This window comes from Xiphophorus hellerii, chromosome 23 (genome assembly GCF_003331165.1).
Source record: "Xiphophorus hellerii strain 12219 chromosome 23, Xiphophorus_hellerii-4.1, whole genome shotgun sequence".
Taxonomy (NCBI): domain Eukaryota; kingdom Metazoa; phylum Chordata; class Actinopteri; order Cyprinodontiformes; family Poeciliidae; genus Xiphophorus; species Xiphophorus hellerii.
In genome coordinates this window covers 28,480,330-28,507,723 of record NC_045694.1, presented here as the reverse complement: position 1 = coordinate 28,507,723, position 27,394 = coordinate 28,480,330, and the positions used below count along the sequence as shown (strand labels likewise).

Below are 27,394 nucleotides of genomic sequence, written 5' to 3'. Positions count from 1 at the left end.
GTCCACACTTGCGTGCTTTGTAATCACGTTTCCTTTTTTAAAAAAAAAGATTCAATGAGCAACAAGTATCTCGCTTCTAATCTTTGAAAGCACGACTGATGTGATTGTTTTGTTCGACTTTGTTGGGTTCCAGGGTTCCCCTCCCCGCCCAACACCGAGCTGAGAGCCAGCACCCGCTCTGTGAACCTCAGAGGTAACCAACATATAGGACAGATGGCATCGTATCTTCATTACCTGTTTTGGCTCGCTGCCCTCGAATGGATACGGGTGACCTGCATCGCGCTGCGGCCCCCGATGACGCTCCTCGGAAACCCGTTCAAATCGGGATGACGCTCAGTCCTCCTTTTGGGACGCGTTGAAAAGATGAATGGTCTATAAAGAGAACGGGTCTTTAGTAACCTTCCTGTAAGCCTCTGTGCTGGGACGGGCCATGTATGAATCACAGGGATAAGGTTCAAAACTCCGGTGAGAGTTAATTGACCCCAGCCTTCTAATTGGCTCTAATTCAGTAGGAATAATAAAGTCTCGGTGTTCTATTAACTTAAAAGGTCATTTGTAACATTCTTAATGCTCCTAATAAAGGCTCAATGCATTTCAGCTGCGGTCATGCTTTTGTGGCAGATGGTCCTGACTAATTATTCTATTTAACCTGAGGCAGAGGGGGGATTATTGGGCAGGAGAAAAGGTGCATATGTACGCAGAAGTTTTCCTATTTTTAAACTTTTTTTACATTTTGCCACATCAGGACCACAGACTACACTGTGTTTTACTGGGATTTCATGTGATAGGCCAACACAAAAGTAATCGATGGTTTCAGATTTGCTACAAAAAGAAAAAACATGTATTTGAAGCTGAAGATGTAATTTAAGCTATTTAATTATTCTTTGGATGGAGGTTTTTCTTCCAGGATTGTGATATATTTATCTCTACACATCTTCCATATAGCATGTTTAATTTATTTAGTTTATTGATGAGTAGATTAGAAATGTATCATAAATTGTTTTGGACAGCACTATAACTGGAGATTTATATATACATATATATATATATATATATATATAGGTTGAACCGATAACAAGTTGCAAATGAGATGGTGGATAAAATATTTTAAAGTCATTTGTGTTGGATACATTTCTTATCACAGAGTCGATGTAGCCACCCACCGGATGTCACCACTTTTTGTCATTAATGACTAATTATTATTTCCAAAACCAGTAATCAGATTAAAGTTAATTATCCAAATCACTGAGTTACTATTTTTGTAATTTTCCTTTGTAAAAAGATAAATTTGTTCTCTTCCTCAATTAACCCACGTTAACTGGGGTTCATTTTGCTGAATGGTGTGGTAAACACGCTCACTGGCTGTAATGACGGTATTATTACTGGACCCAAACAAAAAAAGTAACTTGTAATCTAATTACTTAAGAAATAAAGTAATCAGTAAAGTAACTAGGTTACTTGTTAAAGGACTCATCAGTAGTCAATAGTCCTATTACTCTTTCAAGGTTACCATGGCAACACTGCCACCAACAACAACATAAACTAGGCCCTGAATGTTAAATGACAGTAGTGTTGACTTGAAATAAACGTTTGAAGCGGTATTTGACCAGTAATCATTTGTAACTTACTCTGGTTTAACTGTAGAATGTTACTAGTCATTAAGCATTTAACTTTTTAAACGCAGTTCAGAATCAATCTTACCAGTTTAGGGTCATCTGGAGTTATGGGCTTTCAAATCTGTGTGAAACGTCCTGCTTATTTGGACGCAACACAAAACAAGTTCAGAATAAAACCAGACAAACCCCAAGACCGCTCCATGAGGGACACCACAACTTATAGAGTTGATGTGTTTTATCTACTAAGCCACAAAAGAATAAGCCAACGAAAAGAGAGCAATCATTTCCCATTTCAAATGAATATTACTAATGGGTTTCTTATGCCAAAATGAAAACAACAACAACAATAATAATAATAATAATAATAATAATAATAATAATAATAATAATAATAATAATACAGACCTTTGGGCACGTAAATAATTTAAAAACAACATAATATGTAGGAGAAAACATAAGATACAGAAACCCTTCAGCTGTGAGTTTGACAATGAGGAACAGCAAAAACAAGTCTATGATTTTAACTAAAATGTGCAGATTCATCAGACTGTGATGATTTAAAAATGTCTGCTGGAGCTCAAACATTTCATCCATCTTTCACGTTGTCAAAAGGAGGAATAAAAACGGCTGAAAGGCTTTCAAAAGGCCAGTCTCGCTTGCACAGCGTTTTATTTACAGAGTTTTTGAATATCTCAGTGGTTCAGAGATTTTCCTTCCAGCACCATCTGGATCTCTCTGGCGTCCAGTGTACAAAACGCTGGCGTCTGCGGTCACGACCGTAGAGCTCAAAGAACTCAATCAGCAGGATGCCCAGGTTAATGTTGGTGCGCCGTGTGTCAATCTGAGGATGCAACTGCAAGAAGCTGATAGTCATTAGTATAAGGCTGTATGAGCTGATGCCTCCAGTAAAGAATTTGTTCAGATCCCTTTGCAAGAGAAACTGCTTCAGAACGAAGATCAAGGGTGGAAGAACTGTGTATTTCTTAAGGTAGCTTTTGATGAACTGTGCTGCTTTCACTGCAGTCTCCACATTAAAGCTAATCTGTACGATTAGCTTTGTTAGCATGCTATTGCTAACATGTGAAGCTTCAGCTTCTGATTTTCAACATGAAACGGAGAATTTGATTTTTTTTTTTTTTTTTTACTTTAAGTCAAAAGGGGAAAAAAAATACTTTCCAAGACACTGTTGTCAGGTGTAAACATTTTTGGTTTGGTCATAAGTGGTTACAGTAACACAGAAAATACTCCTGGATAAAATCAAGTTTGTGTCGCAGAGCTTGACCCCGTATTTATGAAGACAAACGATGTGATTCCAGCCAGAACAGCAAAAACCCCATCAGCCCATCAGCTCAGATTTAGGGACAGCCGTCGCATAATTAGGAACTACGCAGGTAACGTTCAGAATGCAAACACAGCTGGCCACCCAATCCACTGCTTAGTCCCTCTGGGGAAATGCAGCACAATGAGTGAGTGAGAGAAAATTGCTATTACATCTATAGCAGGAACAGAGAAAAAAGCCAATAAAGAAAGAAGCCAGGATGATTAATCATCATGGAGACGCTCGTTTTGTACGTATAAGAGACAAGAAAGCAAGTATGTAATCGCCTGGTGTAATTATTTTATTTACTCAGACAGAAACATTGCGTTATTTTGTAACTAAAAGCAGGTCATGATAGTGTTTCCACTCTCTTTTGGCGGGAGACAAAAGGGAAAGTTAATTATTCATCATTACGTCTCGTTGTTTTTCTGCATCTGATGTTTCTGGTGCAGAGATCAGGATATGAGGAGAGTGTTTTCTCCTAATGTGGTTGTTCAGTAACATTTCTTGCTCAGACGTCGTCCATTCGACTTACCCAGTTGAACGGTAATAATAAGTTGCGCTAAAGCAGACGTGAATAATACATTAATGGTAGCATGGCTTTTCCCTGCTGAACGCAAATCTGTACGATCTGATGTTAAATGTTTAACTTGGTTCTGCCAGGCTCTGTTTATAATTTATGGATGCATTTGCAGACAGAATTCTATCGTTTTTTATATAGTGCTAAAGTAATCAAGTGCTGAAAATGCAATAAAATTGATGATTATTTGGAAAGTATTTCAGCAGCAGTCCTTAGCAAAGTGGTCATTTTGTCACAAGGAGCTGGATTTGATCAAATGTGAGCGTCAACTTTTTACGTCAAGTTTCACCCTAAAGCCGAACAGCCCTAACTTTTTCTGAGCAGAAAAAGTACGGTTGTAGGAGTAATAAACTGCCCACATCTCTCTTTTGTATTCCTTTTTCAAACCGACTGCAAGCAGCTTCTGGTGATAAATAAATCATTTAGTCCCTTGTATGTAGTCAAAGAACGTTGTTAATTCGACGTTGTGCTCGGACTCGGAGGCTGTCCTGCTCCCCTCTTGATCAGCCAGAGCAACTTTTTAATGAGTTGTTGCTCTGACCTTTCAAGTTCTTTCCTGGCGCAGCCTTTTGCCAAAGGTAGTTCAAGGGAACGCAAGTTAATGGAGAGAGACATACTGCAATAGTTATTTGACAATAAATTTCAGGAACCACAAGCTGTAAACAAAGACGAAGGAAACGAGCTTTTTAACCGGCCGTAAACGTCAAGACTAACAGGTGCAAAAAAGCCCTGCTGCCGTTCCGAACGGATACCTAACGGATGGATACCTAACGAGCAGGAGGAGAGGCAGTGGAACGATGTGCTAAAACCCCTCAAACATACTAATTATTGCTCCGTCTTGGATCTCAGATCTAAGCTAATATTCTTAACCAGAAGAAAAAATATATATATAAGCTCAAAAAGCATCATCTTTCATCTATAAACAGAAACTAAATTCTGAATACTTCTTTTATTTAGGATATGTATATGAGCTTGAAACTGCAAATTGTCTTTTAAAGAATCAATAATCAATGTGGAACATTCCAGCCCAGGACTGCCAAGTGCATGTAATGTTCTTGTGCTTGTGCTATCCAGTTCAGATTTAATATGTTGTTTTTTAAAAAATTATTATTATATTTAAATCTGGAGATGATCTAAAGAAGTGGAGAGTCAATAAAAACAGTGAAGTGGCCGATAGGAGGACCTGCTGCAGATGAGAGCTCTGTTAGCGGCTAACGGTTGTGTTCCAATATTTACAGTAGAAATGTCACAATGGGGTTTAGAATAAAATATTTTGCGTTTATTAATATTATTATTATTCTCTGTTTTGGTACTTTGGAATTGTGTTTTAAAAAGCATCACAAATCCATATATTACCTCTTCATAATTCTGTGTAATGCTCAGCCAGGCTGCAGTCAGCAATATTATTTCCAATCAAAGTCACGGCAGTAAGTTGTGTTTGGTTTTGATTTTCTTTACATAAACACATCACATGCGTCGGCCATATCAACCTTAATCGCCGTCTCTTTTTGACGACTCACCGAAAACAAAGCCTGTAGCCTTGGTTACCGTCGTGCACGTCGGCCATAGCAACAGTGCTACGAAGTGAGAAAATGTAAAAGATCAAAACCAGATTCCCTTGTTTGAGGAATCCTTTCCCTCAGATGACCTTCGGCTGCTCGACTGCCAGACGTGTTACGTAAAGCGAGAGGATATGCAGCTCCCAGAGTTTCCTGCTTTATTCTTCTTTAACGAGTGTTTCTCTCAGCTGACCTAATCTGACTCCAGATCTCCTCCCTCCCTATCCCACTGTCTCTTCCCTCTCGTGGGTCTCGTAAAGCTTTGAGTCCAATTTCATACACTCTGTTTCCTTCTTTTTTTATAACCTTCCCTCACTTTCTCACTCCGTCGCCGGCTTCGACTCGATATCTCTCTAAGCGTCCCCGTCCCCTTCATCACAGCATGCGGACTGGCGTTAATAACCTGGACTGTCGACAACAAATCACCTCCTCGGATCCAAAGGTTCACTGCGTGATGCACGGTGACCTTAAGCTTGGGAGCAAATGGTAGAAAATGAGAAACCCGGAGGCTGGAAATTGCAGATGTCTTGTATCCTTGCGAGCAGCGGTGATGCATCGGTGCGGCGATGTGACAAGCATCTCGTCTTTAAGCCCGCTCTTTCAAATAGAAATGACTAATGGAATAGTTAGGGTATTTGAATTTCATGGACTTAAATTGAAAACTTAGGGTGTGTCTTGCAAACCTTTTATTTGCTCTTTTGATCAAAGTTGTCTGTTAAAACTTGGCCTGCAGTCAGTACTGCTTAGCATTGGGCGATAGAGATAACTGCCTGGCAGTGTCACTCCAACGACCAGATAGAGTTTTTGGTTCAGAAATGGGACTTTGGTCCCTCCATGCTGAAAGTCAGCACTGCAGGAAATTATGTTAAACAGCATATTTTACAGGAATTGACAGTCTTTGTTTATCTCTAGTAAAATACCTGAACAGTGACGTGCGGTGAGGTTCATAGCTGGTGAGGCACTGACGTCATCAGAATCAGATTTGCAAATAGATGCATAGATTGACAGCAGTTTACAGGTTATGTTTCACTTCTGCATTCGTACACATACAAACTGTAGCTCACAAAACACACATTTTGTAATGATAAAAGCAGAATCAGCCAGAACCCAAAACGCAGCCACAACAAGAGGATGGTTAACCAAAAAGTTTTATTACTAAAGTAAATGGTGTAGAAGGATGTGGTAACACTAGTGGGTCAGGGACGAGGAATCCACAGGGGTCAGGAGTCCAGCCGGGGGAGGGGAGGGTGAATGGACAAGGGGAGATCTGTGGGAGTCTCAGGGGACAAACAGACGACAGGGGCAAAATCCACCAACCAGAGGCTGAGTCGTGAAACGGTCCAGGGTCATGCACGGGGGGGTCTCAGGCAGTGAAAATCCAGAATCCAGAAGGCAGGAGGCAGGGTCAGAAACAGGCAGGGTTCAGCAACAGGACTTTCAACAGCAAAAGGATTAGGCAAAAATCTGTGGTCAAAAACAGGCAGGATCAGAAACCAGAAAACACTTTGAAACATGAGACAAGGCTTGAAAGCTGTGACAGGGGCAACAGACGATCTCGCACTGAGCTGGTGACGAGCAGCTGATTAAGTAGGGACCAGCTCAGTGCAGGTGAGGGCAATGAGCAATCAGCACAGCCAAGCCAGAGCTGAAGGGCTGGAATCATGACATCACCTCCCCCTCAAGGGGCGGCTCTTGACGCCCCTCTGGGCTGGTCCGGATGCTGGCAATGGAAATGGCGGATGAGGCCCTTATCCAGGATCAGGCGAGAAGGCACCCAGGACCTCTCCTCAGGACCATAACCCTGCCAGTCGACAAGATATTGGATGCCACGGCCCCAACGTCGGGAACGCAGCAAGCGTCTCACAGTAAAGGCAGGGGCTCCATCAATGAGTCGGGGGGGTGGAGGGGGTCTGGAAGGAGGGCAAAACCTGGATGACCTCACAGGTTTGACCTTGGAGACATGGAAGGTGGGGTGTACACGCATCGAAGAGGGCAGATGGAGACGCACCGCTGCTGGGTTAATAACCTTGGCAACAGGAAATGGACCCACAAAACGGGGTGCCAACTTGCGATTCTCTACCTTGATGGGTAGATCCTTAGTGGATAACCACACCTTCTGACCCACCAGGTATCTAGGGGCTTGGGATCTGCGGCGATTGGCATTGCGGGCATAAACAGCAGAGGTCTTGCAGAGAGTCGCTCTGGCCTTTCTCCAGACTCTGAGACAACGTCGTGCTGATAAATGGGCAGCAGGAACCTTGGTAGCCCCTTCCTGAACAGAGAAAATAGGCGGCTGATAGCCAAAAACGACATGAAATGGTGACAGACCTGTGGCACTTGATGGTAATCCATTGATGGCGTACTCAACCCAAGGTAAGTTCTGGGACCAGTGACTGGGAGCATCCATGCAAAGGATGCGCAACTTGGACTCAACCTCCTGATTCATCCTCTCTGTCTGGCCATCTGTCTGAGGGTGAAAACCTGAAGAGAGACTGACGTTAATGCCGAGAAGGGTGCAAAACTCACCCCAAAAACGGGAAATGAATTGCGGCCCTCTATCAGAGACAATGTTGCGGGGGATGCCATGAAGTCTGAACACTTCTCGGGCCATCACTTCAGCGAGATCAGGTGCTGAAGGTAACTTGCGTAGAGGAATGAGGTGGGTCATCTTAGAGAATCTGTCAACCACCGTGAGGAGTACAGTGTTACCTTGAGAGGGAGGCAGGCCAGTGACAAAATCCATAGAGAGGTGGGACCACGGTCGATGTGGAATAGGCAGGGGCCTTAGTAGACCGGCTGGGGGACGTCTGGAGGGCTTTACTCTGGAACACGTGGTGCATGCTGACACAAACTCTCGTGTGTCTTTTCTGAGAGTGGGCCACCAGAATCCTGACTGGACCACTGCTAGAGTCTTGGTTATACCTGGGTGACAGAAAAGTTTAGAGCCATGGCAGAACTGAAGGACTTTAGACACCATCTCTTCAGGAACAAACAGAAGACCCGTAGGACACTGAACTGGAGGTGGATGTTTCTGATGACTCCTCTTGAGCAAGGTCTCAATACTGATAAGAGCTAGCCTGGTCTTGGAGGGAAGGATGTAGTTATGGTCAACAGAATCAGAAAGACAGACAGAAGATTGATGGAGTCTAGAAAGGGCATCTGGTTTGACATTCTTGCTGCCAGGTCGATAGGCCAGGGTGAAGTCAAATCTACTAAAGAATAGTGCCCACCTAGCTTGGCGTGGGTTCAGTCTCTTGGCAGACTTTAGGTATTCCAAGTTCTTATGGTCTGTCCACACAGTAAAAGGATGTGTGGACCCCTCTAGCCAGTGCCTCCATTCCTCTAAGGCTAGCTTGATAGCCAACAGTTCCCTGTCTCCAACGTCATAGTTACTTTCGGAGGCAGAGAGCCGGCGAGAAAAAAAGGCACAAGGATGTAACCTGGCATCATCTGCGAACCGTTGAGATAGGACTGCGCCGACCCCAGTGTCGGAAGCATCAACCTCCACCACAAAAGGGTTAGATGGATCAGGAAAACGCAGAATGGGAGCTGAGGTAAAGAGATGCTTAAGCTTACCAAAGGCTTGTTTAGCCTCTGAAGACCACTTGAACTGAGTCTTAGTAGAAGTGAGTTGATGAAGGGGGGCAGCCACTGAACTAAAATCCTTGATAAAACGGCGATAAAAATTGGCAAACCCAAGAAACCGTTGAAGCTCCTTCAAACTGGATGGTTCTGGCCACTCCAAGACTGCTGCCACCTTAGATGGATCCATGTTAATCCTGCCGGGAGCAATAACAAACCCCAGAAAAGATACAGATGACTGGTGGAATGCACACTTCTCAGCCTTAACAAATAGTTTATTTTGGAGCAGCCTGAGAAGAACCTCACGAACATGCTTGATATGGGTAGGAAGATCCTTCGAAAAAATCAAGATGTCATCAAGGTATACAAACACAAATCTGTTAAGCATGTCCCTTAAAACATCGTTAACCAATGCCTGGAAAACGGCTGGAGCATTAGTGAGCCCAAAGGGCATGACCAGGTATTCATAATGCCCTGAAGGGGTATTGAATGCTGTCTTCCATTCGTCTCCTTCTCTTATGCGGACCAAATGGTAAGCATTACGCAGATCCAGTTTAGTGAACACCGTACTACCTTGAAGGAGCTCAAAAGCCGAAGTCATGAGAGGCAGAGGGTACCTGTTCTTGATGGTAATCTCGTTAAGGCCTCGATAATCGATGCATGGTCTAAGAGAGCCATCCTTCTTGCCCACAAAGAAGAATCCTGCTCCTGCTGGGGAAGAAGACTTTCTGATTAGTCCTGCCTTGAGGGCGTCAGAAATGTATTCCTCCATAGCCCCTCTTTCAGGACCAGAAATGGAATACAATCTGCCCCTAGGTGGGGTGGTTCCAGGGCGAAGGTCAATGGTACAGTCGTACTCTCTATGAGGAGGCAGAGAAGTGGCTTTAGACTTATTAAAAACCTCACACAAATCATGATAAACCTTAGGGACCCTAGACAAATCTGGGTAATCATGGTTGATCTCACAGGGAGATGTCATGATGGGAGCTTCCCTCAAACAAGAAGTGGAGCAGGATGGTCCCCAAGACTGAACCTCACCCGTTAACCAATTAATGACTGGACTGTGTTTGATGAGCCAAGGGCGTCCCAGAATCACCGGAATCTCTGGGGACTTGGTCAGCAGAAATGTGATCCTGTCATGGTGGTTTCCTGAAATCAGTACAGAAACAGGCTTAGTGCAGTGAGTTATGGTATCAATGAGATGCCCATCAATGGCAAAAATCTCACGTGATTTCTCTAGAAGTTCCAACTCCAGGGCGAGCTTATGAGCTAGGCTGACATCAATAAAGTCAGCATCAGCCCCAGAATCAATAAAAACAGGAACTTCCCTCCCTTCAGGAGAGTCAGGGAATCTGATGGTGCACTGATTGTGGGAATGGTTCTGATGTCTGAGGATAGGGCTCAGTAAAGACCCCCTGAGCCTTACTGAGCCTGTTCTTTTTGACGGACAGTTAAGAGCTCGATGGTTCCTCTCTCCGCAGTAAAAACACAGGTGATTTCTGAACCTCCTCTCCCTTTCTTCAGCAGAAAGCCGGGTCCTACCCAACGGCATGGGCTCCTCAGTGTTAACAAGGGGGGGCGTGAAGACTTGGGGCAAGCTGCTTGGACTGACCTGAACAGTTGAGACCCTTCTTTGATAATTAGATGGAGACCTCTCCCTCTTACGTTCACGAAGGCGTTGGTCAATCCGCGTGGCAAGCCTTTCTAAGGCCTCGAGGGACACAGGAGGGTCACGGGTAGCAATCTCATCCTTGATATCATCTGACAGGCCCTGGTAAAAAATGTCAAACATGGCTTCATTATTCCAAAGACAACTGGACTTCAAGGCATGGAAATTGATGATATAGTCAGAAACAGGTCGAGAGCCCTGTTTGAGAGAAAACAGTCTCCTGGCAGCCTCTCTCTCGGGACGGATAGGATCAAAAACCCTCTTCATCTCATCAGAAAACTCTAAAAATGAGTCACAGCTGTCAGCAGCACTCTCCCACTCAGATGTTCCCCACAGCTTAGCCTTACCAGATAGTAGAGAGATGGTATAGGCCACCTTGGCCCGTTCAGAAGGGAAGGCTGAGGGCTGGAGTTCAAAATGCAGAGAACACTGGGTTAAAAAAGGTCTGCATTGTTCAGGATCCCCATCAAAACGCTCAGGTGGGGGAATCTTGGGTTCGTTGTTAGCGTTAACCATGGGAGTGGCAGTAAGTGGGAGTGGCCGCATAACTGAGGGCCTAGCTTGGGTTTGGGAATCCCTTAGAGAAGAAAGTCCCTGTAAAAGCTCCTGGACATTTCTTTCTAGGCCGGTAACAGCATCCTCTACTTTAGAACACCAACCGGGATTTGGCTGTGGGTTCATACTGGCGAGATCGTACTGTAATGATAAAAGCAGAATCAGCCAGAACCCAAAACGCAGCCACAACAAGAGGATGGTTAACCAAAAAGTTTTATTACTAAAGTAAATGGTGTAGAAGGATGTGGTAACACTAGTGGGTCAGGGACGAGGAATCCACAGGGGTCAGGAGTCCAGCCGGGGGAGGGGAGGGTGAATGGACAAGGGGAGATCTGTGGGAGTCTCAGGGGACAAACAGACGACAGGGGCAAAATCCACCAACCAGAGGCTGAGTCGTGAAACGGTCCAGGGTCATGCACGGGGGGGTCTCAGGCAGTGAAAATCCAGAATCCAGAAGGCAGGAGGCAGGGTCAGAAACAGGCAGGGTTCAGCAACAGGACTTTCAACAGCAAAAGGATTAGGCAAAAATCTGTGGTCAAAAACAGGCAGGATCAGAAACCAGAAAACACTTTGAAACATGAGACAAGGCTTGAAAGCTGTGACAGGGGCAACAGACGATCTCGCACTGAGCTGGTGACGAGCAGCTGATTAAGTAGGGACCAGCTCAGTGCAGGTGAGGGCAATGAGCAATCAGCACAGCCAAGCCAGAGCTGAAGGGCTGGAATCATGACACATTTCCTTAAAAAACAAAACAAAATAAATGTTATTACTGTCTTACCTGCTTTGATTGAAAGTCCACTTGAGAAAACTTTTTTAGTGTTGTAATGTAGTCATCCATGTCGAAAGTCGGGATAAGCGAGAGGAAAAAAATCACTATCTCTATTATAATCTATCGCTGCACTTGACTTGCTTCCCGAATCGTTTAGCCTAGCTCGCTGTCACTTACTCGGCAGTTGAGGAGTGAACAAGACGAACGTCTGGGATCTTGAGCGCCCCCTGCCATGAGGCAAGAGAACTGCCTGCCTCACCTCGAACCTGTTCTCTGCCGTTTATAATCGCTCATTACACGAAACACGTTACACAAACACAGTTGGTGACAAAAAGCACTGTACATTATATACATAAGCTAAATTATTGGAAATAAGTTCACATATTAAATTTGTTTAAACCATTTTATTGACGCCGTACAGCAACATGCTCTCTCCGCTTAGCAGCCAGCGCAGAGCCAGGGGTTGCGCAATCCAAGGTGAGGCAGAGCTCGCTGCTGCCTCACCGGCATCGCTTCCAAGCATTTGAATGGGAAAATAAGAAAATTCAGCGATTTTGAACAAATAAAAATCGAAATTGGTGAAGCTACATGAAAAATAAATATTTTTTAGTACAAACCACCGGATGAATATAACAATTTAAATTACTTTATGATTATATATTTTCTTTCTTTCCATGATGGCTGGTGAGGCACTGCCTCACCTGCCTCCCCTGACCGCACGTCACTGTACCTGAATGGGTCAAACCCAAGGATGTTTTCACACCAGATAGTCCAACAGACTCGGATTGTTCGGGGATCAAAATTGCACCATTGTTGTCAAACAAAGCAAATCCTGTGTGTCAGTTTTGTGCCTGAGCGCCTGACTAATTGTTGTGTTTTTCTCCTAATAGCTGATTGGTTGGAAGGGGTTTAAAATGAATTATCTCCACCCACCAGGCGAGCGATGCGGTCAAACGAGCCTCTGACTGTCACAGATGCCATCATTAGTACCTGAAGGCCACCTGCTGGTCTGGGAGTGTTAGTCTTTGCAGGTTTTCTGGTTTTTGGTTGTGGGCTGAGATCCGGAGGCAGGGTGAGAGACTTGTCCAGACGTGGGTTTAATTAAACCTCTCTTGCTAAAAACACAACCTGCTTTGGACTCCGTATGTTGCGTGTCCTGTGTGGCGACACAAGGAAATCACTTTTTCTTGACTCGTGCCATCATTTTAGGGAGGTAGCAATATGTTGTTTAATTAGTTTTATGCACAGATTGATCGTGCCTATTTGGCATTTGTTATTGGCAGTACAAGTTAATGCTTTATTAGCATAAATAAGCATTAGCACCAGTGAGGTTGGCCCCCCAGGCTGTGTGATTCTCTAATAGACGTGAGCAGACGTTCTCCTCGGTCAGGTTCCTCCGCTCATCTCCGGCCAGCTCAGCCCGTCCTTACGAACGCAGTCGCTTGCAAAGATGTTTGGCACGGTTTGTGGTTCTGAGATGTACAGTAAGGGCTTGGCAGCAGAAATGCTTCGTGTTCAGATTGTTTCTTGGAGCCCTTGCCAGCTAACTTGATGGGTTTTCTTTTTCCTTTCTTGCTTTGATGTGTGTTTCATTACGGCGCTCGCTAATTAAGTGGACGCTCCTAGGAGCGGAGCGGAGCGGAGGTGGAAGGGCGGGAAGAACGGGCTGGTCCAAAGTCCCAGGCCCGCCAGAACCAGAACAGGATCCACAGGAAGCTGGACTCAGGGTCCCCAAAGCGGTGCACCCCGTTATCCGGCACTTCCAAAGCTTGCGGCTTTGAATGTGAAAGAAGCTACTGGCGAGGAATCTGTTGTTTTTGTGACAGAGCTGAATATCGCTTCTAAAGTTGTATAATAAATTAAATACAACGGAGTGTTTGTCATGTGGAAGACGGTTGGTTCAGCGTACTGCTGCGATTTGCATATCGACTGTAATATTAGTCTTCATGTCTTTGATTTATGGGGCTCTGGTAGCCAGTAGCCAAAACTTTCAGACAATAAAGTCATATATCCGCCTTCAAAACAAATTTAAACCCACCTACACATCCAAAATGATTCTCATATTAACTGGATAAAAAAAAAAGAAAAGAAGATTGATGTTGCTGTCAGGTTCTCTTGCAGGACTGAAACATACAAACCAATGGGGTTGTGTTAAAGTTTGAATTACTCTGACAAACTGATGAGTTCCTCAAATTTGAAAAGTAAGTCAAAGTTTTAGTTTCGACTTGAAGTGAGCTTCTTTACTGACCAAAACAAAACACAGGCAGAGTAATCAGACAGTTGAAATAATATGTATTTGTGTTTACAGTAAGTGATAGATTAACTGAAGTGCTTTACAGTGAGTAAAATAAGATAAAACATGATGAAACACACGAGACAGTGGAATGAATTGAAATGATAATAAAACATGTTGCACTGCTGAAAGATTACTGTTTCTCTAAACAGTGAGGGAAAGCCCAGATGATGATGTCATGGCTTTGGAAACTTTTGATAGGTTATCATGTTGTGGGGCTGCAGGTTCAACTGGTGCACTTCATGAGTTGCAAAATTGGATTTTAAGTTGCTTAAGAACAAAATCAACACTTCAACATGGCCTTGATCTCAGACCTGATGACATGCCTACTCTGTGACTTCTTGTCGTGAGCACACTTATGCTAATAACAAAGCTAATTTTTTTTGTTTTGTTCTGGCTCATTTTGAAAACATTTAGTTCACCTAGCTTTCCCTAAGCTAAATTTTCTGGATAAATTCTAAAGCGCAAATATATCTGGCTGTTTTATAAACTTTCAGTTTTGAAGTGTTTCCTAAAGCAATTGACTTTTAATAATTCTTTAAGTAGTTAGACATTTATATTTATGCTCTTATTTTGAAATGGGTGAAGCCTGTTTACTCAGCAGCTCTTTCCTCACTTTTTATCTATTTTTTTAAAAGAAACTTTATTGGGCATGTGCCAAGTACACAACACACGAAAAAATAGGTATATAGAAAAATAAAACACTTATGTGAACAAACAAGTAGGAGTGTCAAAAAGAAAAGACATAAAAAAATATGTGTACATATATGAATTTTTATTGAGTCTTTTTCTTGGTACTCTTCACGTTCTCTGATGCAGAATAAATAATGTTTATTCTGTACCCAGAATGCAACGCTGTAGAATAGTTCTACAGTAAACAGTTTAATATTTATACTGTGTGCTTTCTGGCCTAAAGCCTATAGCTACTGTGGTCAATTGGGCAAAATCAGCAACAGAGTGAGCAACACTCAACAGCTCAAAAACTGAAACTACAGGCGAAAGAATGACTTCCTTAAGAGCTACTGTAAAGGTAGGTGTGAAATAACAGTTTTGATCCTGTGGAGGGCATGTTGTGTCAACCACACATGTGGCAACATGACGCTTTAGCATTAGCTTCATCTGAATACCAACCTGAGCTTCTGCTAAGGAAGCACTAGCTTCTGGGACAGAAGCTAATGCTCAAGATTACGTTGGTTCTCATGATTTAGCTTTAGCGGAGTTTAACGTTTATAATTAGTTCTTTTAGGGCTAGTGCAACTAACGTTTTAGCTAGCAGTACCCACCACTGGTGTATTTTCTCCCTGTGTTAATAAGTAATTTAAAGTCCCATTAAAATATATGGAAGATTGTGGTTGTAACATGGCAAAGTGGGGAAAAAGCTACTGGGAAAGTTTGACACAGTTAGCAGTTAGCTTCCTTTCTAAATGACTAGCTGCTAACAAGCAGCTCTGAGTGACATTCATAGTGAAGGAGCGAGAGCTGTTTTGAAAATACTTTATTAGAATTTGATGTGACAGCTCCCATAATGCAAATCAAACCGAAGTGATGTCCTAAAATCTGAAGGCAAACATCTATTTAATGATTCTTAATCACAAGTAAAGACGGGAGCTTTTAATACACAAAAGGCACTTTTCATTCGCTGTGTAATTTATATATATTCGCCTCTCAGTGGGAAAAAAAAATAAAAAAATCAATGCGATCATTGAAGTACTGCATGATTAAAATGTTTTTCATTTAATTATTTTAAAAAGTTAAAAGTTGTTTTGAAAGATTCCACTTTCTTCTTTTGTTTTATTGCCTCCGGAGCCGTTCGTTTCGAGCTCGGATTTGGTTTCCAGACCAGAAAGAGGAGAAAATCCGATGACTCTGCTGCAGGGAAACACCAGAGAATAGATAAAACTAAAACAATCTAAGCACCATGCACCACAAGAAGCTGTGGGGGTAGAAAAAAGAAAAAAAAGATCTGCAGGAAGAATCAAGGAAGACAAACTTGAGAACGGCACCAATTTGTGTCATGATGACGATATTACACCAGCAGAGGTTGTTTTCTCTGCTGTCTACACAGAGGAATTGCACCTAAATGGTGAAGAAGTGCTCTAAGGAGGCTGTTTGGACCGGGTCCTGGCAGAGCAACAGTCTTCTAACCTCTAAATAAAAGGCTCACAGACTTTCAGGGTGGCTCACGCTGCGGTATAAAATGAGTCGGGGCGATTCTTTCTGAAGTGCTGATGGAGTCCTGTTGGCCTCTAAGTGATTTCTGAGGCTCTGCTGGTTCAAATGGACAGCAGCTCCTTCAGATCACTTCATCTCTCCTGCAGCGGCCACTCAGCAGCATCTCTGTCTTTGTCCGTTTTAAAATGTCACTGGAAACCTTAACTCGTCACCCGCTACACATGAACTTTTTCATTACGTTTTTTTTTCAGCCTTTTTACTTCGGCAAAATGTTTGTGCGACTGATAGATAGTAATTGTCCAGTTTTGTCAATAAATTCTCCTTGTTACTGTACGGCCCATTTTACTCGTTCGCTTTTTTTTATTTCTCTCTGAAATAATCACTTTTGCTATCGAGTTGAAGTCATTCCCCGTCTTTGGGAACATTTCGTTTACATTCGCCGCAGAAAATGGGGTGACTCATATGTTACGGATCACCGGCGACATTCCGCTCACCGTGGCTGAATAAATAAACATGTTCACGGGCCGCTGAGTGCGAATCGCAAACGGAACCTGATTGGCTGTAAATTTATTTGCAAAAAAAAAAAAAAAAAAAGACCTGTTGTAATTTCAATTCAATTTCGGTTTTGGGTCAGTCCATTACGAATTTGCAAAGCTCCACTACACCTGCGTCACTGCAAATCATTCCGGCTGGTTCTGAAGTGTGGGGTTTTCTCCAGGTTGGTGGACAAATTGGAGCACAATTTGGAAATACGTTTCTTTAAAGTTTTTTCGTATTTGGTTCTTTTGACTTTCACACATCTCTGACAGCGGCCACTATGGAAATATGCTTTCTGGTTGCTCAGTCTCAACCAGGAGTATAAACTACATCTTATGATATTTGCCAAAAAATCATCCACTTTGACTTATCTGTAAACAGGTAAAATCTTAGTATTTGGTCAGTAGCATTACAAGGACACATTTGTCCCTTACTTGCAACTCAGCATTGAAGCAATCACTGATCAAAATTCAGTTTCTTTTGTTGTTAGTGTGTGGCATTATTTCTCCGCTTGATATCTGTATGAAACTATGTTAGAAATGTATTTGGTGGTTAAGCACAACCCACATAAGGAGACCTTAGTTCTCAAAGTGGCCGTCGCAGGTTCGATTCCCAGCCTGGTGACTTTTGCTGCATGTCTTCCCTCTCTCTCATTACCCTACTTTCCTGTCATAGCACTTTCAAATAAAGGCCATTACAGTCAAAAAACCTTATTAAGAACATTTCTTTGGGTTTACTTGAAATGTAATGTACACAGAGGAGGGGAAAATGTTTTAAAGGGGACGATTTGAAGAGAATATAAGTCAACACCCTAGACTCCCTATATAACCTTATGTAATGGATTGGGTTAGACACCCTAGAGAGAAAAACAGAGCAAAACCGAGAGACCACGGCAACAAACTCTGTTTTTCAATGGCTTACATAATGGCAGCGGTTGGTACGTGTTTTTGGTGCCTACTGATCCTAAGAGGTTTTAGTGGTAAATTATTTTCGGTTGTGTGAAATATGTGAGTTTTTTGAGGAGTTCAGCCACATGATGCAGCTACAGCCCTGACTGATGTCCATATGCCAAAGTAACTGTGTATTCTCATAAGCTGAAGTAAAACGGTCATGTAAGTGTGTTTTCAGGTTTTGGTTTAGTGGAAGTTATATGAAAAATTGTTATTTGCATTTAAAGTACCATTTACTTTGAAAAATATATGGACTCAAATGGTAAAGTAGATCATGCTATTTAATGAATTTGTGACTTCCACTGATGGCAACACTTCTGCTAGTGCACCAATAATGGAGTTCATTTTTTTTTTGTTTTTGCTAACTTTTAAAACATCTAGTGCACTTATGCGCCCCTAAATAATTTTTTCGGATAAATTCACTTGACTGCTTTATAAACTTTCACTTTGATCAAGTATTGGTTACTACAGGGGTCGGGAACGTATGGCTCGCGAGCCAGGTGTGGCTCTTTTGATGATTGCATCTGGCTCGCAGATAAAACATAAAATATTTAATTTGGATGGATTAAAACAAGTTTTTATCCATCCATCGATTTTCCACCGCTCATGTCCTGTTCAGGCTTGCTATTGGCTGCAGGAGCAGTCCATTATTTTAATTGGATGATAATAGCCTACGTTGGCTGTTGCTGGGTAAACAGGTAAATGCCCCCTTTTGAATCAGTCTGCTCGGGCATTAGCTCAAAGCTAACCCTTCGACGAAGAAGATGGCGAAAACAAAAAAAAAGTCGAGGAGTATCGTACATTTCAGGACGAATGGACCGAAGAATTTGCCTTTGTGGAGAGAGCAGGTTCTGCGGTGTGTCTAATTTGCAATGACAAAATTGCGTCGATGAAACGGTCGAATGTAAAGCGGCACTTCGACACACGCCATGCTACCTTTGCGTCAAAATACCCGGCGGGGGGGCGTGCCGTGGTGGCGTAGGGCGTAGCGCGACCCGTATTTGGAGGCCTTGAGTACGACATTTGCCGCATGTCTTCCCCCCTCTCCTTCCCTGTTTCCTGTCAGCCCACTATCACATAAGGGACACTAGAGCCCACAAAAGACCCCCTGGAGGGGTAAAAAAATTTTTTTTAAAAATACCCGGAGGGAGACAGCAGAAAGAAAGCGTGCCAAGAGCTACTGAGCAGCACCATGTTTGGATCTACGTATGCATGTGAGCAGTCATTCTCACATCTTAACATCAAGTCCAACCTACGATCACGTTTAACGGATGAAAGCCTCAACGCTTGCATGAAGCTTAACCTTACCAAGTACCAACCAGACTACAAAGCCATCAGCAAATCCATGCAGCACCAGAAGTCACATTAATGGTGAGTATTATAACATTATTTTAAAAAATAAATTCAGAGGCTTATTATACTCACATAGTTGAATTCAGTCTTAAAATATATTATATGGCTCTCACTGAAATAAATTTCCAAATATTTTGCTTTCGTGGCTCTCTGAGTCAAAAAGGTTCCCGACCCCTGGGTTACTAGCTAGTACGCCAAGAGCAAAACTCATTTTTTGTTTACAGCTTTTAACATTTTTGCTAACTTTGAAAGTGTTTAGCACACTTGGTGTCCCTCAAATCAATTTCTCCAGACAAATTCTAAAGCACTAATTTACTTGGCTGTTTTTTGTAAATGTTCAGCTGAAAAAAGTTAGTGTTGAAGTTTCTGTCATTGACTTTTAGCAATTCTTCAAGCAGACATTTGTATTCATGCTCTTATTTTGAAGTAGGTGAAGACTGTTTACACAGTATTTCTGTTTCCTCTCCTCAGATTCTCTTTCTCTTTTTTAAAGAAATGTTATTGAGCGAGTGGCAAGCATAAAACAAGCTAACAAATGAGGTATACGAAAAAAACACAACACTCACATGAACAAACAATGACAGGCCTCCATGTATCTGTTTTCTGAATCTTGAATCCCTTGTATACTGCAGCTGGATTGTTGTGTAAAATGTTTTCCAAAAGTTTCCCAATGCTACCAAGTCCTGGAGTCATTAGTGGCCGATCAATGTGAGAGAACCAGATCTCTTGCTTCCTGAAGCAGTCTTTTACTGTTTGAGCCGGATGATTCACAGTGTTGCTGTTTAATGGGAGGCGGCAGCTTAAACAAGCCTTTCTAAGGGCTTATTTAATGAATAATCACAAAACAACACTGATTAGCGCCAGCTGAAGCTCACTACATCAGCTACGGTCGAATAACTTGTTGCCAGATGAAACTTATTAGTCATAGCAGCTCTTTTCCAATGGGAGGTTCGAGTGTTTGCTCTCTGAAACCCAGATGGTGATGTTTTTTAAAGACAGGCAGTGTTTGGGAGTACTAACTTAATGACTATGGAGAATAATGTCTTGTAGCGGTTCATTGGTTTAATTCATTAGATTTTCTCAGTTTTTTTTTCTTGGATGATTTGAATTTTGTGAATTAAGTTTTGTTATTTTTATACGGTACCTTAGCTGCTGCAGTCAGAAATTGTAGGTTTGTGGAGAAAAAGGATAAATTCTTGGGAACAGAATCTACCTGACGGTATAGTCCACCAATTCCCCGTCATAAAACACATTTAAAGCTACCACGTCTCTTAAATTCTTGGTTTTTAATGGCTTCTTTCATTTTCCAAAGGTATAAGAAGGCGATTGGTGCTGCTTATGAGCCTGAAAAAGAGATTTAGAGAAGTCTCAGAAGAATTTGAAATCAGCCATTCCACTTTAATGGAAAAGAGTCTACAAGCGGAGTATGATGAAAGTAACTGTCAATGTGTGCTGGCCTGGCTGTTCACGCTAAAATCATATGGCAAGAAGAGTAGTACAGTAATTAATTTAAGCTGTTTTCACAATGTCTCCAAACTCTGCACATATGTTGGTTTGTGTAAAAACAAAAAACAAAAAATCTTTATAGGTTTAAATGACAAATAGCAACATGCCATGAAACATCTGTCTCACTGCAGTGGACAATCAATATTTGCAGATTTTCTAATTCCAAATTATTCATAAAACATTCGCCTGTTTTCGAATTTGTTTTTCCAAAATATCTGAAATGAAATGCAGCTCAGGAAGTTAAAATACTTAAAAATAATGCTACTTGCCACGCTATTGGCTAGCTTTGCAACGTAGCCAATCTGGGAGCATCATTTACTCTCCTGGGTTCTGATTGGCTGTATCCCCAATAGCTTAGATAAGGAAGACCATAGAGGTTAGCATCTGCGCTAACGCTGAAACGGTTTCTACTGGGCAATTTAGAGCAGATAAGGGTATATTTAATCAACAAAAAGTTAAAAAGGCAGTTAAAGTGTTTTTAGATGGGTATGAAAGTATTCATGTTCATGTAGCTACTAGCAAGTGACTGTGGTTCATTTTTAATAAATGACATTTGTCTAGAGCCATAAAGCCTACATGAACCTTTGTAATATTGATTAATGCAATAAATTTAATGTATGTCTCTGTTCCTGTAGGTCTATTTCTTTACTTTTCAAAACAAAGATGTCAAACTTATGAGAAGACAAACTATTGTCTTGAATGAAATGTTACAAATTTATGGAAAATGAAGAAAGGCAGCACAATAAAGAACTAAACAAAAACAATCCTTGCATCATTAGTACCTTTCTATAGGGGAAATTATATTCAAATGTGGCAACCTGGGGTGGATTTTATTTATTATGAAACCCAAATGTAAGATGTTAAAGTTAATATGGGAAACAAACAGCGCCACCTGGAATAACTCTAGGGAAATATAATGGTAATTAGGACACATGTAAGTTCTACTGGAAATGAGACAAGATTCAGAAAGTTCTACAAAAATGTATTAAACTTCAATATGCTTCTTTTGTTTAAAAAATTATTAGCAATAACCTGAAATTGAATGGTTAAAACAGTGAATGCCTTTTTAATGAAATTTATTAAAATAAAATGTTTAAATTTCAAAGGAAACTGAGGCTTACCAGTGGGGGGGAAGTAGTGAGGAAAGGGGGCAACATCCAGTGAAGAAAAGGGATCATCCTGGACACTACAAAGACACGATGAACACACACATAAAAAAAAGGTGCTCCAACAAAACACACAAGACAAGACACCGCCACCAGGGATCACCACCGCTACCACAGAAGCCTCAGTCCCTAAAGAAAGACAAAAAATGAAACAATATGAATAAAACAGTGATACAAGAGGACTACAATATTGCACTTTATCCCGTTAGTAGTGCCATCAATGTTCCCAACAGCAGGGGAAAGTTCAAGTAGGTCTTTTAAAACATTTCTTTATAGGCAAAACAGCAGCGAGTGTCAATCCAATTATAATGGTGGTTAGAGACTCATCAGGAGGCTAAAAAAATAGAGCAGATTATTAATACAACTGCTGACGAAAACTATAACTTACAGTAACTGCTTACCTGTGACCTGGTAAATTAACACACTGCCAGATAAACAGATCCACAAGTCCGCCAGTGCAGCACAGCTGTAACAAAATGCTACGTAAAGGCTTCGTTTACATGGGGTGGATGTTACCTAGCCACGCTAGCCCTTACCTTCCCGGCAGCAAACAAACAAACGGACAAATTGGTCCAGGAGTTGGAGGCACAGCAAGGGAGGCTAAACAGATCAGACCAGTTTGCATTAATGGCTACGATTAAAGCTGACAGACAAAGAAACAGCCACGCTTACCCAGCACAGCTCAGCAAACAAAGGAAGCAGAATGATTCGATGTCACGACGCAAGCAGCCTCGTGGCAGGTGGAGACCTGCTTATATGCAGCTGCCAAAATTGGCCTTAAAGTGGCAGCGTACCATTTATGCTGCTACACAAATATAGCATGAAAAACACATGAAAGTGCTAAAGCTAGCCCCCTTTTTTACCTTTATATTTGGAGGGCCTAAAGAGAGCTGCAGGTTGCAGATCCCTGTTCTATACCACTGAAATGAAAAGCCGTTTGACAGGGTAAAGTCTCTTCTTCCCTCAGTAGCAGCATCCTCACCAATGAGGAAAACCTAGTAGCTTTGATCCCTTGTTTGTTTTTGAGTCATTAAAACACAGAAAGCTCAGATTTTTTTTAGTTACTGACACTCTGCTCACTTTTCTGGGCTCATCAAACTGAAAATAATCTGATTCTGACCAACACACTCCTTTAAGCCTCCAGGAAATGATCTCTGCTTCTTTTTTTCTCCGTCTACTTCCAGGAAGGTAGCGAATTCTCCAGCTGCATCACAGAACTTTACTCTGGAAAAAGGGAAAAAGAAAGCCTTTCAATAAATCTTTTATATGTTCCCCCCTTGTCTTGGTTTATGTTCGGTTCAATTTAAACCCATTATACAAGTCCATAAATATGTTTGTAGGTCGTTTTGTGCTTTGTACATGTGTTTCCCTCCACGGGTTTATAGTACATACAACGTCGATTTAGAAATGTATAACAAAACCTTAAAAAGTGCTCATTATCCCCCACAACAAGCACTTTTCTGTTGTGCATATTCACCATTAAAATATACAAGCAGGCTGTATTAGGTATGACCTTTGTGGATCTATTAACAGAGGGGAGAGATCTGGCTGCAAATATTCGTCAGCAATGCAGTGCTAAAGTCCCGAAAACACACAATATAACCTCAGTAATGAGAAAGAGAGAGAGGGGCAAAAAAATGTGAATTTGCGAAAATAATGAATCTGGGTGATTACTGTGGGACTGCTGCAGCTAGGAGAGCCTCTCCAGACGAATGAGTGAGGTTCAAACCTCTGTGTCAGCAGATAGCCGCCCTGCTGGAGTGTCCTTCAGCACGAGTCAACACATGCTCTGCTGGGGCTCCGTTGACCCCAAATTTCCCCAGTACCGGCACACACATAATCGGAGGTCCTTTAGGAAACAAGCAGGGAGGAAGTAGGAAGTACATGAGGGGAGAAAAAAAAAAAACAGAGACAGAATCAAGCAAATGATCCGACCAGCCGGCATTACCGCTGACCTTTCCCAGTGGACTCTGAGAGCCAGCCGGGGCCGAAGCAGGGGAGTCGCTGTTACTCCGCTAAATGCTAACATGTCACAACCTATCTCATCAAATCCTTAATTCAACCTTTCTCCTGCCCCGATGGGCTGCGGGTGTAATAAGCAATATCTTTATAGCGCAAAAAGGCCAGCGTACCAACAAGGTTTTGTGTGAGAAAAATCTGAGTGCAGTGTGTATGTAGGCAGGGGTGGGCGTGTGTGTGTGTGTGTGGGTGGGGGTGTGGGTGTGTGTGTGTGTGTGTGATGGATTTGTAGCACTCTCTCAAGTATAGAAAGCGAAAGGATATCAAATAATATCTCGAAAGAAGTGTGGCATTAAAAAAAAAAAAAAGAACTGAAAAAAAATGAAGCAAGTAAGAGGGACAAAAAAATACACTCACTCACCTGGCCTGCGGGACTTTACAGCTGTATGAGACTGCTTTATTTCGGCTTCACATCATATGACCTTAAAGAGACAGAACACCCCGAGGCGGATTGCACATGAGCTAAAGGAACGCAGCGAAGCCGCATCTTATCGCTGTTAAAGCTGAACTGTTCAGGAACGGCGGGGACGGGAAGGCGAAGCGGATTAGCCCTGTGTTCACGTCCCCGACGTTTGAGTGTGATTTAATTTTCTTCCGTGCAAATCTCTGCTTGTGAAAACGCAACCAGAGTAAGGTTAGGCGGAGGGAGCCCTGCCGCGGTTTGATATAAAACGCACAAACTGAATGTGAAAGGGTTTTTTTTTAATGGGGAACATTTTTTAATGAGGGAAGAATATTGTTTTAGGACAGTAATTAATTACCAAAAGCCACTTTATTTAAAAATAAATATTTAATTAATATTACATATATCAAATATGACTAAACATTATGGTGTATTTATGTTCAAAACTGTCTACGTTTCTACTTTGTAATTCAAAATCTTTTCACTGTGTGCATCTATTGCGTTTTGTTGTTCACTAAACCTCTAAAATCAATTTCCGTTTTTGTGTTTTCTTCATTTTAATTTGATGAACCATACTTTTAATATAGTGCAAATTGTAAATAGCTGCTAGATATGGAAAGTTCCAGTTATTATGGAAACATTGGCAAAATTATTTACTCACAGGACGTCTAAAGAACTTTTTAGGATTAAAATACGCAAAAATATCCAGGAGGAGTTTTGAGGCTTAGTCCTGTTTAAATGATTTCTCATTTATAAAGAATCAGGGATCCATGCCAGCTATGTTTTTGATGAGGGAATAACATTATAACATGATTTAAAGCTCAAAAAAGTCAATTTTACATTTTACCCTTTAAAACATGCTAAGTGTGACTAAGTCCACCATTTCTTATTTTCTTTACTGTACAGGATTGGTCATGAAATTCTGCCATATTAAAACACACAGTGTCTGTGTCCCTGTCAAAAGGAAAGTCTGTTGCATTGTTTTTGACTTGCCAATCTGATTCTGATGACAGTAATGACAAATGAAAAAGTTTCCTTCTTTCCGCATCACTCTGGAGCTGGATGTTCCTCATTTTGTTGATACAGTGAGTGAAATAAAGTTGCTTTATATTGTTATCAAAGGACAGCCTGGTCAGGATCGCTTCACGGTTCGTTACAGCTGCACAGAAGGCCAAGGAACGGGCATCAGGAACGACTCAGCGGCTGAAGTAAATGAGTTTGTTTCCTTTTGTAGCTGTAAGTTATTAACAAATATATTTTTGGTGTGTTTTCCGTAGCGACGGTCATTTGTTGAAGCTGAAAACCTGGATCGTACTGTCTTGCTGCTCCCGCAGTGCACAATGAGACGTGACCTTGCCAATTTGAAATTGAAATGTGGACATGAAACACACCAGTATTCATCCTGTCAGCCCAACATGTCAACACACTTTATTATCCGCGAGGTAGACTTCCACCTCGCAGTCCTATTTCTGTAATCACACCAGAGGAGACACAATGGACGAGTTATTGGCCTCTTCAGAGAAACCAGTTCAACAATGTTATTAATCATAGCAGAATAAAACCTTTTTTCTAACTCATTTGTTTCAGGTGTGAAATTACCTTCAAATAGAAAGAAAAGTGCAGAAAGGAAACAGAGTTGTTGCTGGGAATGGGAAAATTCAATAGAAAAAGCAAATGACAAATCGTTATTAAGTTCCAGATTATTACCTGAAATTAATTGAAACCTCTTAGAGGAAATATGATATTTTAGAACCACCAAAATCTAGAAATGTCCAAATGACACATATGTAGATCATCAATGGCCTTTGCATTTTTCTTCACAGAACAAAAATTCTATGAAAGGTGATGGTCTCTTCATAAAGAGCTTTGTAAGAATATGTAAAATGTGGCAACTCAGAAAAAAGTGATTTTTGTAACAAAGGTCATCTATAGAAGAACCTCCATGAAAGTAAACGGGTGAAGAAGATGTTTCCTTTCCACCTAAAAACTTTTTCTGCCTGAAAGTCTTGTTTTTTATAGAAAGGGGAACCCAGAATCTGAGGATAGACTGCCGTTCATGCCGTTGCTACAACAGATAGCTCACTCAGAGTCACCAGTCAGACTGGTATGGTGACCTTGGGAGTCGTTTGTGAGCCTAAAGTTGATCAGGTAAAAGGAAATCTGTCATAAACAACGGTTTTTACTTTTCGTGCTTTGTGTTTCTGCAGACATCATATCACATTAAGTCAGTGACCACAGTTTCTTAGCTTAATTATTCAGCTTCGGCAAAACCAAATGAAACAGTGTCTGACTGCAGACCTTATTCTCCTTTCCCACGTAAGCAGAATTGTTCTGGCCGTGGCCTTCATAACCAATTCTGCTTGATCTGGTTGAATTTCAACTAGGCCAATCAGAGAACAGGAGCAGTTGTGAACGATGATGTTGAGTTTCTGCTCTGTTTGAGAATTGTAGTCTGCCTGTTGCAGTTTGGCAATGGCAGCAGAGGAAGTGAAAGAAGCCATGCAGTCCGTATAAATTGATGGCTACAATATTGAGCAATTAAAGTCGGAGGGAAAAGAACGTTTAATATATTTTATTGCCGGCAAAGACGTGGTGGCTCTACTCCCCACAGGATTGTTTAAAGCACACGCAATTTCTGGTATGCTTCAGAGCCTAGCTAGTGCATCACATACATCATGTCCAAACGCTCGCGATTCAGTAAACCTCTGATGTCATTGTTAGATGACGTTTGGATCGTCAAGTGATGAGACCCAAACATTCGACCTAACGGGGCGGTAGGGCCAACGACTCGTGACCTTGGCAGTTCAGTTTGTGACAACAATTGATGGGATTGTTCAGACTACAATTTATAAATTTGCAACTTCCAACCAATGTTTGGAACTGAACAAGCTATTTGGATGAGCGGTGAGATAAGAGGTGATCCAGTTAATCTGACCATGTCTTGGACAACTGTCAATCCACACATTACTATCACAAACTTTGAACTGGGAAATGTCTGAAACAAAATCCTTTGAATGTTAAGGCAGTTCGAAATGTTAATATTTGTTCAGGATAACTCTACTCTGGTCACGACTGTCAGGTAGTTTTACTAATGTGATATAAGCCAAGATTCTTACACCAGAAATGACTAAAACTCCTCCCAAATTCCCAGGAAAGTTCCAGGTTGTGGAAATGGAGTTTTAACTTTTACATATACAACTACAGTGGTGTGAAAAAGTGTTTGCCCCCTACTCATTTCCTGTTTTTTTGCATGTTTGTCACACTTAAGTGTTTCGGAACATCAAACCAATTTAAAAAATAGTCAAGGACAACACAAGTAAACACAAAATGCAATTTGTAAATGAAGG

The 27,394-nt window shown here is 41.7% G+C and overlaps 1 long non-coding RNA gene across 1 annotated transcript; it reads right to left on the bottom strand.

Annotated features, from left to right (window-relative positions):
* Window positions 1–2,029: 2,029 nt before the first annotated feature.
* LOC116713911 (uncharacterized) lies at window positions 2,030–26,927 on the bottom strand. The gene is made up of 4 exons (XR_004337945.1): window positions 26,916–26,927; window positions 26,339–26,345; window positions 22,663–22,670; window positions 2,030–2,183 (listed from the first exon to the last, which is right to left on the bottom strand). It is a non-coding gene; the product is annotated as an uncharacterized LOC116713911 (long non-coding RNA).
* Window positions 26,928–27,394: the final 467 nt, after the last annotated feature.